General features: G+C 36.0%; 1 protein-coding gene across 4 annotated transcripts in view; it reads left to right on the top strand.

Moving 5' to 3' along the window:
• The first annotated feature begins 2,542 nt into the window (after positions 1-2,542).
• The window catches only part of LOC107696600 (tubulointerstitial nephritis antigen-like), a 30,822-nt gene continuing 20,392 nt past the window's right edge, over positions 2,543-12,972 (top strand). For 2 of the 4 annotated variants that reach the window (XM_016497038.1, XM_016497036.1), the window contains exon 1: positions 10,730-10,855. The gene's annotated coding sequence lies outside the window, so the exon portion shown is untranslated. Of the gene's footprint in view, positions 2,608-10,729; positions 10,856-12,972 lie in introns of those variants that run through there. The other 2 variants (XM_016497039.1, XM_016497040.1) reach the window with 2 other exon arrangements.

Below are 12,972 nucleotides of genomic sequence, written 5' to 3'. Positions count from 1 at the left end.
AAGTATACTACTTGTTGCAAATAGTGGCAATTATCTGCACTTCAGTATTGTAGTACATTATAAAACAGTATGCAATAGTAACGTATTGAGTGTAAATTATCATTTTTATTTTAATTATTAAATGGATGCCACCTTATTGGTACAATAAAGCCCTCCCTACACCTACCCTAACCCTACCCGATACTTTATTTTCAACTTTTTGATTATTTCCTTAATTTTTATTGAAAATAAATGCCTTTACGTTGTGATACGAGATTTGAAAAGGGAGAAAAAAAAGTTCGGCAAAAGGTGGGATCGAACCCGGGTCGATCGTGTCAAAAAGCCAAGGGCACACACTTATCCATCTGCACCACTGGAGCTGATGTTTCGCAGCCACTTTTAACTTAATGTAAATATACACCCCGTATTTTTTATTCCATAGTAAGGACAATTCATACAATACATTTAAACTGAGCTACTTTAATACCATCTCCGAATTTTCTACCAGTACTCTGCTGTTCTTTGGCTGGTTCTTCCTGTATACGTTGATTGACAGATGTCTCGACCAGTCAGCGGTGAGTAATCCCAAACCAATGCCGCTGTCTCAAACTATACCTACCTTTTCCGGTTTGTCTGATTTGTCGTTGTGTTTTCTGACTTGTTATTTTGTTTTCGAATTTGTCATTGTGTTTTCTGACTTGTTATAATGTTTTCTGAATTGTTGTTGTGCTTTCTGAATTGTTATTTTGTTTTTTAGACTTGCATTTGCGTTTGTAATTTGTTATGTTGTTTTCAGAATTGTGATCTGCTTTGCACTTCTCGGCCACCGTAGTTTTGTGTTTATTTTATGAATGTTCGCCGGTTCTCGCCTCCTTCTTCCCGTGACTACGAACCGTGTTACATTACTAAAGTGTTCTGAATGGTTCTAACACATTGCTTTGTAGTTGCCAACATTTTCTGGGTGGTTGCTTACTGGCCCAAGTCAAAATAGCCCAATATTTTATTGATATATTGATAATGGTATAGACCACCCATAATCATGATTCTGACATTCTGCCAACGTGCCTGTGCTGCAGATCTTGTTCTTTCCTGATTCAGATAAAATCACTAAAGAATCACATTTAAGGCTGAGAGCTTGTATTTTGTGGGGTTCAGGTGGACCTCAGTGTGTAATGATTACAGTTTTGATTGTTGTCTGGGGGTTTGGGGGCCCGAGCATCTGCTCAAGAGACTTTAAAGAGGCTCTCTATTGATTTCCTTTCACTCCAATTACCAGGACAGTTTGTATAGTGCAACAGAGCTTGTACACCATGTCCATGTGCAGTCCATTTGTGCTTCCGTCCTCAGTAAGGTCCTCCTTGAAATCGACAAAATCAAAATGTACATTCATCACACTGTTTGAGCATTACATTTTCATAAGGCAGACAGTTGATTAAATCAGGAGCTTTTCTTCATGGTGTATATTTCCCTTAAATTAAATTTAGTTCTTTGTTTAGAATCTACCTCTATTCAAATCAGATACTCGAAAGGAATTTCAAACTCATGAAGGTAAAATATGCTTATATCTACTGTAATGTACCCATAGATCACTTTAACTTTCCTTTAGAATTGATCCTCTGTCAGTCAGCTGCTCTGAAACCTAGCAAGGTTTCTAATGAAGATTTATTTAGCGAAGGAAGCACAATGTGGGCTCTCAGCCTTGTGTCTTATCTCTACACAGGTATGTAGCTCTATGCTGGTTGTTTTACACACTCATGGCCAAAAATTAGTGAACACATTTTTTCCTCAGTAACCAAAAAGGTCATCCTAAATGTTACTTGTAATGTTTGCAGTTTCTTTTCTGCCTTTTTAATTATATCACTTGTCAATTCATCAGATGACTCATGCACAGTGTTACAATATTTCAATCTGTCCAAGCTGTCTGGACAGTCAAACTTAGCAAAAGTAATTAGCCAAAAGTAATTTGCTTGCAGTTTGAATTTCAAATGCATAGAGTAATTGTCTTAATGAGTAGTTTGTGTTTGTTCTTTTTTATTTATTTATTTATTTAATTGTTTGTTTTACCAGTAAAAACATCTAAGCGGCCTTAAAATTAGAAAAATACACTTGATAAGCAAAATTGTGTAAGAAAATGTTTGTTTTTAGAAATTACATCTTTTACTTATACATATTTTACTTATCCCATTGGAAACAGTTTTATTCTGTTTCACAGGAAATAGATTTAGGATATTTTAAGGATGTTTAGATAAAGTGTATAATATGGATATTTCTATTTTATAGGCTGTGTATCTGACCATGGCTCTGACATGGACAAATTAAACTAATGTACAATGGATTGTTCATTATTTGGAGTTTTGTGTTGTTGTTGTTTTTCAGGATTATTCGAAGGCTCTCTTGTGTGGTGAAGTTCTCAGGAGGAGTCCAGGATTTTATCAAAGTAAATTGTTGCCTCCCACCTCACAACTCTGACATTGTTGAGTCTTTGTCTTGACTCTGTCCTCTCTGTTGTTTTCCCCTGTTGCTTTATTTTTCATTGAGCGTGGTGACAACACATCTGAAGAATTCTGAAGGTTTGAACTGGGAAGGTCATGTGAAAACTTGTCCTGGTGGGGTCTGCTGTTGTGGAAGGTGAGCACTTGTAGTTGATATTCCGAACACTGGTCATGCTGACTTCATTCAAGTTCATTTCAATGTATTATTTCAGTATTAGTGTATGATTTGTGGAGGCTATACTCCCAAATATATAGTATATGGTATGTAAATTTATATAAAATGCAGCAATAAAGCAGAAAGAACATGTATAAGTTGCAGTAGTACTGAAGAGTACATGGAAAAGGGTCAGAGGTCAGTAGTGAAGGTTTATGGGAATTGCAGAGTAATTATCATCAGTGGAGAAGAAACCATTCCTGAGTGTGCTGCTTATGTACCCTTACCACTTTCAGCATATAAGGGAAGAAGTGGTATTTGAGGTGGGTTTGATGCCTGATGATTTAAATAGCTTCATGTCAGCGGAAATTTGGACTTCCTGCTGGAGTGCAGCTGTCATGCAGTAGGTCAAGATTAGACTGACCAGACGCCCCATCTTTTTCCTGGGATGGTCTAGTATTTGAGACTCTTTTACGTGTTCCTACTTATTTGCACTTTACAACAGTACTCATTATCTTGTTTACTGTAGGTGTTCAAATCATTACATTTATTTCAAGCACATTTTATACTGAAAGTGGGCTTAAAACACAGTCATACTTCACTCTTCTCCTGACATTAACCCGTTCAGAGTAATTACATAACCACACAAGTTAGAAAATACAATTTCTGTGCAAACTGTGTATAGTTCTCCTAAGCATTTTATGCAGTATATCATCTCTTATTTATATCATAATGCTGCTTTACAAACCTATATGCCTTCTCTTTATAGTAAATAGTGTCATTGAGTTCATTATGCCTGAAGACTTATAAACCTCTATTTTATAAATTAGGCTTATATATTTGGCTTTATTAAAAACACACACTTTTTAATTTATATAGTTTACGATTATTTAACAAAAGCAGTAAAAATATTAGGTTACACTTTATTTTAAGGTGTCCTTACCATGTAATTATACATATAAGTACTGAGTAATATTAATCAACTACATGTACTTACTATAGTTAGGGTTAGGATTTGGGTTTGGCTTAGGGTTACTCACATGTAATTATGCATAATTACATGTGAGTAACCCTAAGCCAAACCCAAATCCTAACCCTAACTATAGTAAGTACATGTAACGTGTAACAAGGACACCTTAAAATAGTGTTACCAAATATTGAATTATATTGCATATAATGTGATAAAATTTGTTTATGTAAACTACCCATCAAAAGGTCAGTTCGATTTTTTATGTTTTTGAAAGAAGTCTCGTATTCTAACCAAGACTGCTATTATTTGATCAAAAATACAGTAAAAACAGTAATTTTGTGAAATATTATTACAATTTAAAATAACTGTTTTCTATATATTTTAAATGTAATTTATTCCTGTGATGGCAAAGCTGAATTTTCAGCAGCCATAACTCCAGTCTTCAGTGTTATATGATTCAGAAATCATTCATTTTTTGATTAGCTGCTCAAGAAACATTTCTTATTAGTAATACTGCTGGAAACAGCTGTGCTGCTTAATATTTTTTGAAACCGTAAATAAAAACAGTTTGTAACTTTATAAATGTCTTTACTCTCACTTTTGATCAGTTGCATCCTTGCAGAATAAAATAACGGTATTAAAAAAAAAACTTTCTTGACTTGACTGAGGTTAATTTTGTTGGTGTGATTCTGTAACATGTTCCTACTAAATAGGATGTTTCTCTCTGAAACTTTTAATCCCATCTCCACAGTGACTGTAAAAAGGGAACATTGATGCTGTTTATTCCACAGGAGAATGTAGTTCCAGATATAACTAGGCCTAACTGACAATTCCCTCTGTGTGACGGTTCTGGCTCTGAGACAAAAACTGAATGAGCCACCCACCAGAGTCCAGAATACAAGGGTCTTCGCATTACTTCCTGTCATCCACCAGTATCAAAGCATTCCCTGCTGTGTACAGAAGCAAACACAACAGAACGGCCAAAAGAGCATATGCATAAATGTGCTGATCATAGCTTTACATTTGTGATGTTACATTTATCTCCTCTTTCTTTTCAGTGTCTATAAACTGCTGTTATTTCAGCAGTGTTGATAAATAGAATGATTCCTTATGACTTTAACCCCGATAACAAGAGGGGTTAATGTTTAAGTACTGAGGACTGTTCCATCCGCCCCCACAGGTTTTCTTCTTGGCCTTGTAAAAGTGCTCTGTTTTTGTTGTTTTGATTCCTCTTGGTATTCTCGGTACTAAAACATGTCCAAAAAGCAGTTTTTGGAAAGTATAGAAAAACCATATGAACAAAAAGCATGACTTGACTGGAAGTTTCAATAAAACATAAGCATGAAATATCAGATGAAAACATAATGGAATATTAGATCATGGAAGAAAACATTAAAATCCATTAAAGGGATCACCCAAAAATTGTAAATTGTCATTAACATACCTTACATTTTTTTAATGAGTCTCTTTTTTCTGTTGGTAACCAAACAGTTGACAGTAGCCATTGACTATCATAGTGTTTTTTCCTTACAATGGAAGTCAACGCCTACCGTCAACTATTTAGTTGGATTATAGTGTGCAAAAATCATGTACTAACCTTTTCTAAACAAAGATTGTAATGTATGTGTTTTTGTAAAATTATAAACTTTGCATTTCTGTGGCCCTAATGTGGCCCTATTTTTTTTAATTGGCAAGCACATTGTAAGTTTTACATTTATTTCTTTTTTTTTTAAGAAAACAAATGACTATTTTTGTAACAACATTACAGCATATTACCGTTTACAGTTGAGCTTATCTTGTATTAAACCCAGAATATTTCATTAAGGAAGACCTCGAGGCCAGGATACTTTCTCTGATATTGTGTCTCATTTATCTAGTGTTTGCCCTTCTGAATGCATGAATTAGTCATCAGGCACAGTAAGACTGTCTGAACAGTGTATATGGCTGAGGGCAGGGTGGTGTGCTGGGGTGGGGGATGTTTGGGCTGGGGTGACAGACATTGATCACACACTGTTGGACAACAGGATATGGGACAGTCCCCGTGTGTCCCTCTGACCACCTGAGACCCCAACTCTCCAAACCTACTAATATGACTGGATTGTTAATGCAACAGCATTGAGGGAGATGTGGGATTTGTTCGGGGGGCCCTGCACTTTGCTTGCTTTGGCTAAAAAGTGGAGGATTTGTTTTTGTGGTAAATAAGATTCTGCTTTTTTCTCCTAAGGAAACATTTGGCCCTCTGAGGAAGATCTGCGTTCCAGATTTCATTTGACTTTAAAGCAATTATGTCCACCTACTGAACATTCAAATTTTGTAATTATTATTTGGTCCAGATGCAGTAAGAGAATGTTATAGGCACTGAACAGAAAGAGGAGATAAATGTAACATCACAAGCAAAGTTCTGTAAAGCTGTGATCTCTCTGGCCTCATATCAGCACATTTATGCATACGTTATGAGGAAGTTTGTTGGTTTTCACTAGTAAGTAGCTTAGTTAGTCCTAGCTGGTTTAAGATGGTCTCCAAACCTGAACTGAGCTGGTATTTAGTTTAGATGAGCAGCCAGCTGGTCTCCTTACCTGATCAGCTGAAAACTGAGAGACTAACTAAGACCAGCAAACCAGCTTAGGCTTTTTTAATTTGTTTTGTGTTCCACAAAAGTCAAATGGGTGAGTAAACAAGGACAGAATTCTTAACTATCACTTTAAATGAGAGCGAGAAATAGAGGATGTTAACTTGGTAGAAATATTGAGAAAAAGCAAGAGCTCCCACACATTGCAGTCGACATTAGAAATGGCAGCATGCCTCAGCATGTTTTAATTACAGTCACCATAATACTTTGATCGTCAGCCTTGTTGAAGCAATGCAGAAAAAGAAAACAACTTGTTTTCTTGTTGTGCAATGGAAGATGCCTAAGTTGTGCTTGAATGCTGAGTAATCATCAACAAAGTTGAAAAATGTGTAGAAATAATCATACAAGTAAAATCAAAGTGAAAACTGTTTAAGTTTAACTAAGTCAGACGCTTATGGAAAGAGTCTGCAGACCGACCTGCTGAATGATGGGCTAAATTAAGTGAATATGTCGTGATGTTTTTTTTTTTTCAGCTATAATACAGATTATAATTAGATATTCCTATAAACTGTCTGCACTTTGTCAGTTCTTTAATAAAAAGATTTCTCAATCATGTTTGAATCATGGAACACTCAATTGAGGTGTTCAAAATTCACATTGTGTATAAGCTTTACAAAAGGACTGTTAAAGGAACATCTTTCATAAATTGAAACCATTCCTAATGGGATCAAACAAAAATCCACTACAAACTCAAAAATATTCATTCATTCATTCAGTAAAAATGTTATTAGATTATTATTATTAAGTTGTAAATGTTAAAAACCTAGAATAGTAGTTAGGTAAAGAGAAACTGAGAGTAAAACGCCATCTCTTATCTCAGTCTTTTCTCTGAAGTAATAAATGCCTCACATCATGACTAGGCCACAAATGTGATGTCTTTCTGAACAAAGGACGCTCTGAGATAGGTGTGCACTTTGTGCAGAATAGCTGTTTTATTGTGGGAAAGACGCAGTCCAAGTTGTTAGCATAGCTGTGACCGCAGCACTTCTGCTAATGCATGTTCTGATCATTTTGTCATAGTTAAAAGGGAACTCTGATATTTGTATCAGAATTGGTATTAATGACTGTTTTCATACAGGTTACACTCCCATAAGTGGTCAGGCAAATGGATAGTCTGCCTCTAGACTCGTGTCATTGGTTGAGTCGATGTTGCAATTTTGTGTTGGTTGGGATGACAAACAGAGAAATGATTTGATAGCGGCCCAGAGCCTTGGTGTTTACACATTTCAAAGGAAAACAACATACAAATGGTGTGCTTTTATTTTTATTGAAAATGTATTTTAACTTAAAATTAGAACAACAGAGCATATTTGGTTTTTCTCTTTTCTATTTAAATCTAGAACATGACGTTCTTTTCTTTTTTCTTGACAAAAGAAAAAAAGAAAAGTTCTGTTCTTTTTTTTTTGACAAAATTATGGGTGTGGTGTTCCTGGGGACACATGAACTGAAGCCAAATTATTTTGGATATTTCCACGAGAAAGGTTCAGGACACTTTGTCCTTTTGACTAGGACTAGTTTGTAGTTAAAACCGCTCCATGAGCTTCTGTCATTTCTGACTCATTTGTGGATCTCATAGGCTACTGAACACTAAAACATGCACAAGAGCAGTTGTTAGAGGGGAGTATTGAGAGCCTGTTGTCATGCTGACACATTGCATCTGTTCTGAGGGTCTTTTGTGGGGGTTTTTCTGCTCAAGGAGAAAGAGCCAGATTGTTCCAGAATGACTTTACTTTACTTTTTCTTTGACGCATGCACTATCAGCAGTGTTTTTGGGAACTGATTTTTCATTCTTGATGGAAAAACGGACATTGATATAGTGAATCGGCTACTTTCTGACTCACAGGTCTTGTATATCCACACTCCCTTGTGAAATCTTTATCATGTGCATTATGTGAATCATCGTGCGTAGTCTCTGAATCACACATGCATGTACAGTAACTCATAGCAAAGGCTAATGAATAAGAATAGGGTCGCCAATAGGAACATTCAGGGTTATCTCAGCCCATGCGGTTGCATACTTCTTTGCTCACATCTGTGGCTAAATGTAAATATGTGGTGGGCTCCCAATCGGACTCATTCACTCAAGCAGCTTCAATGTAATGTTACTGATATATGTAGGAGGTTACTGTACATGACTCACATGAACAATTCAAACAATACCACCAATGTAGGTCAATGCAAGTAGTCACAAGAGGAAGCATGCATGCAAATTTGTGGTGTGGAGCCTTTTTTTCTCAACACCGTATGGCACTTTCCATCAGTAGGATCAGAAGTTTTTTTTTTCTGCCATGTTCAGTTAAAAAGAGTGCTTCACCTTTAGAAAATGTTGGTCGTCAACCTCAAAATCTGTTTTCAGTTCATATTCGGAGCTTTGAAGTTGTTGCTAAAATTACACTATACCGTTCAAACGTTTTTAAACGGTAAGATTTTTTATTGTTTTTTAAATAATTATTTTCTGATCACCAAGCCTGCATTTATTTTATCCAAAATACAGCAAAAGCAGTAATATTGTGAAATATTTTTACTATTTAAAATAACTGCTTTCTATTTAAATATATATTTTAAAATGTAATTTGTTCCTGTGATTTCAAAGCTGATTTTTTTTAGCATCATTACTCCAGTCTTCATTGTCACATGATCCTTCAGAAATCATTATAATATTCTGATATGCTGTTCAAAAAACAATTATTATTATTAAAAAACTTTTGACTGGTAGTGTATATATATATATATATATATATATATAATTTAGCAAGTTACAAAATATTTTATAAATATTATAAATTATAAAATTATGATTTAGTTTGGGAAATAAATGTGACCCTGGACCACACAACTAGTCATAAGGGTCAATTTTTTAAAATGGATAAATTATATGGATTTATAATAAAAATATTTTTACTATTTAAAATAACTGCTTTCTATTTAAATATATATTTTAAAATGTAATTTGTTCCTGTGATTTCAAAGCTGATTTTTTTTAGCATCATTACTCCAGTAATTAAGTTTTGATATATTTACGGTAGGAAATTTACAAAATATCTTCATGGAACATGATCTATACTTAATATCCTAATGATTTTTGGCATAAAAGAAAAATGTATAATTTTGACCCTGGTTTGGGCTTTTTTTTTTTTTAGCATGTTCGTCTTCTGTTGGAGGTGCTTGTCCTCTTTTAAGAAGCCACCTGTCCATTTTATCGCAACCTCTCATAAACCTACATTATTTAGCGCGCAGACACTGCTCCTGATGCCGGATCCGGTTCTCAATAAATAACTCTAATAAATTGAAATGCATTTTCAATTTATGACTTCATTTTTAATGCATCTTTGTGTAGTCCTAATTTCATATAAAAATACAATAACCTATTTTCATGATTTATTCCTAAATGTCAGTTTCCACTTTCTCTCACGTACCCCCTGCAGTACCCCTAGGGTGGCGTTACCCCTATTTGAGAACCACAGCTATAGACAACTACACAACCTATTACAGCATACAGGTGCATCTCAATAAATTAGAATGTCGTGGAAAAGTTCATTTATTTAAGTAATTCAACTAATTACTGAAATAAATGAACTTTTCCACGACATTCTAATTTATTGAGATGCACCTGTACATACTAATAACAGCCTAGATATGACATGTAGCCTAATTTGCGCGCATCAAGGAGTCACTCTGAAAACGCGGGGTATTACAATCGCTTCTGAATGCGCGTGCGCTTTTTACTTTCGGTTTCGGTTTAACGATCGCGTAAACTCGGCGTTGCTGAACGTGCATTCTACAATACAATACATTAATTTTGTCAGACGCTCTGCAACGAATCCTCATTTGATGTTTCTTATGGGCCATTGAGGGTATTTTTTGTTCGCGCTGAAGAAAATTTAAAATAATAAAAAAAATAGTCCGGCCAATCCGAGGCCCCTGCATACGTGGGGCCCCTAGGCTGCAGCCTAGGCAAGCCTGTGAGTTAATCCGCGCCTGACTATAAAGTATCCTCTTTTCAAAGCTTGTAAAGGGCATGCCAGCTTGTGTTGTAAAGTGAATTGCAACATGCGCAGAGATGTGTCAAATTGTGTAATGAAGACCAGTTGCTGGAGACATCATCAGTTGATGTGATGTGATGTGAATTGTGAATGTAGTTGTCTGGCTGGCCAGCAGGTGGTGAGGGAAGAACCTACCTCTGAAATGACCTTTGTGTTCACTGAAAAACAAGAAAGAGAAGTACAGTGGTGTGAGACAGATAACATAATGATCCATAATGATTTAACCAACCGGAAAAGTGTGGCATGGAAAGTGCCCCAAACCTGATGCAAGCATTCAAAACCCTCAAGGAAAGGGGTTTAACCTAAAGTAGCTCCCATGTCTGTGTGTGTGTTGTGTCTGGATGTGTGGGAGGGAGAGAGGTACAGAAAGTAAAAAGAAGGAGGGCAAAAGCAGGAGGGGTGGGTCGGAGGGCTTGTCCGGGCTCTATATAGAGAGGGAAAATCAGAGTGTGACTAGGGGCCAGACAGGAGGCTGAAGACGGTGAGTGTGCGACTGTGTTCAGTACTTTGACCTGTAGCTGAAACAGACCAGCTCATATTTTGATCACTGGATATAACCAGAGGAAGGATTTGATTTCACTAAACAAGGTGGGGGATTTTTTTTGTTCCAGCTATTTAAATCCTGTGCTTTCTGTGTAACCTCCTCCCTCCCTATTCTAATGCAAGTGTGTCAAACAGTTGTGTAGTTAGGAGCAGCAGACAGGCAGCACAGCTCTATACAACAATCATTGTCCTCTTTACATGTACCAAGGATGTCGTTTCATGAAGTAAAAGTAGTTAAAGTTATGAAATTAAAAGCAGTATTTCTCATTTTGCTTCAACTGTTATTGAATCTAGAATATTCTACATCAGTCTTCAACCTTTTTCAAGCCATTTAAGTGTTGCATTTAAAGTCTGGCCTACAAATACCATTTTATTCTTTAGTCTTTTTTGTGTTTAGTACCATATTAATGTATTTATATGCTTCATCATTACACTCACATTACAAAGCCATAAAAATTATTAGTGTACAAAGCCAAACACTTAATTAGCTGAACTTTAGGTTAGGTTGGATTTAATTTAATGTTGTATTTTTTAATGCATAATTTGGTTGAAATCAAACATTAATTGGAGATTGCTGCTTTACATTTATTTTTTTTTAGTTACTTTTTGTTTAGTAATATGATGAAATTTATAGTTATTTGTCTGAAAAGTTTACTTCATTAAATCTATTATATAACTCTTCAATTCTGAATAATACCACATTCAGATAAATTGCATATAATATGATATGAATATGAAATATATGATAATACAGGGTTAGTGGATGCATTTAAACTGCAAGTGTGTCTTATACAACTACGTAAACTACATGAAGAGTTAAACAGTCATGTAAATAACTGCAGGAAGATTATGTATGATATCAAATATCTTTCAGGTCATCAGAGTGCATGGGTGAAACTCAGGTGTCTGCACCTTCAGTATTACCAAACATGTAAATCAGAAGTAGGTGGGGTCTGATTCAAGCTATGGTTGAAGCGCTATACTCCTTTGACAGCTCAAGAACCTGTGTCATAACTGATATGCATGGAATCTGGTAGAAAGTCTCCTTAGTCTGCTATCTGTCTGTTATTTGATACTGTATATGGAAGCTGACCTGCTCTCAAAGTGTCATTCTAAGTGTCACAAAGGCGTTAAATATCAGCCTTAAATGTTTTTGTCAAAGACTGGTTAAAATAAACCTTAGTGAAGTTAAAGTTGTATGTTAAAGTTAATATCTTGCAGACAAAACTGAGAGGAGATGGCTGTAATAGTCATCTTGTATTTTTAGCCTGTTATGATTGTGGTGTTTGCGTCAGTATGTTGTGTTGAACCACCTGTACATGTATCTAAGATCGGAGATATGACCATAATGCTGTACTTTCTTTTATCAGCTCATTAGTTGAGTTTTGTGTGATCAAAAGTGCTGATGTAAGTCTTGATGAAAGAGAGTGCTGTATCATTCATTTGTCAGACAGCAGACTCTAATTCAGTGACGTGTGCAGTAGGAGCAGTTTTACTGTCTGCTGCACATCAGGTGTCATACGGGCTGTTTGTGACGTAAAAGTCAACACGTCTCTACATGCTACAGTCCCGTCGAGAGCAAACAGGCGAGCATCAGGCAGCCCTCAAAAGCCAAAATATCCACATTACTGTAGCGACAACATTACTGATGTTTACCCGAGTGATCTCCATGACAACAGGATCAAACAAGCATTTCTTTCACTCAGTGAGAGTGTCTCTGAAATGCCTCTTTGACACTGCTGCCATATGTTTCAGTGTGCGTGAGGCTGAGCTCTGGTCAACTAAAGGCACAGTCATGCAGAAAACTGCACAGCAATGGACTTTGTTTCCGGGGATGTTCTTTTGTCTGTATGGGGGACATTGTGCCTGGTGGGCTGATTGGGTAATTAATGATGCCATTTCTGTAATTTGCTTGCCGGCCCCTCGTCTTTGTCAAGTCTGTTTTCTTTTTAACCCGAGACCACAACAGACAGCTTGAGCACCATTATGTGTGATCTCAAGACATTGTTCTCAGGGAGGAGGATCAGTGAAAGTGAGGAGCAGTAATATAATCAATTAAATGAGGAGAAAGAGGAGGAAGGCCGCCCCAAACAATGACCTTTAAAAGGCTATTTTTAAAAGGCTATATAACTTTAAAGCCATATGTTATTTAAAAAAAAAAA

The sequence above is a fragment of the Sinocyclocheilus anshuiensis genome, unplaced genomic scaffold (genome assembly GCF_001515605.1).
Source record: "Sinocyclocheilus anshuiensis isolate Anshui unplaced genomic scaffold, SAMN03320099.WGS_v1.1 scaffold590, whole genome shotgun sequence".
In the NCBI taxonomy this organism is placed as follows: Eukaryota; Metazoa; Chordata; class Actinopteri; order Cypriniformes; family Cyprinidae; genus Sinocyclocheilus; species Sinocyclocheilus anshuiensis.
Note: the sequence above shows the minus strand (reverse complement) of the source record. Positions and strands in the feature narration are given on the sequence as shown.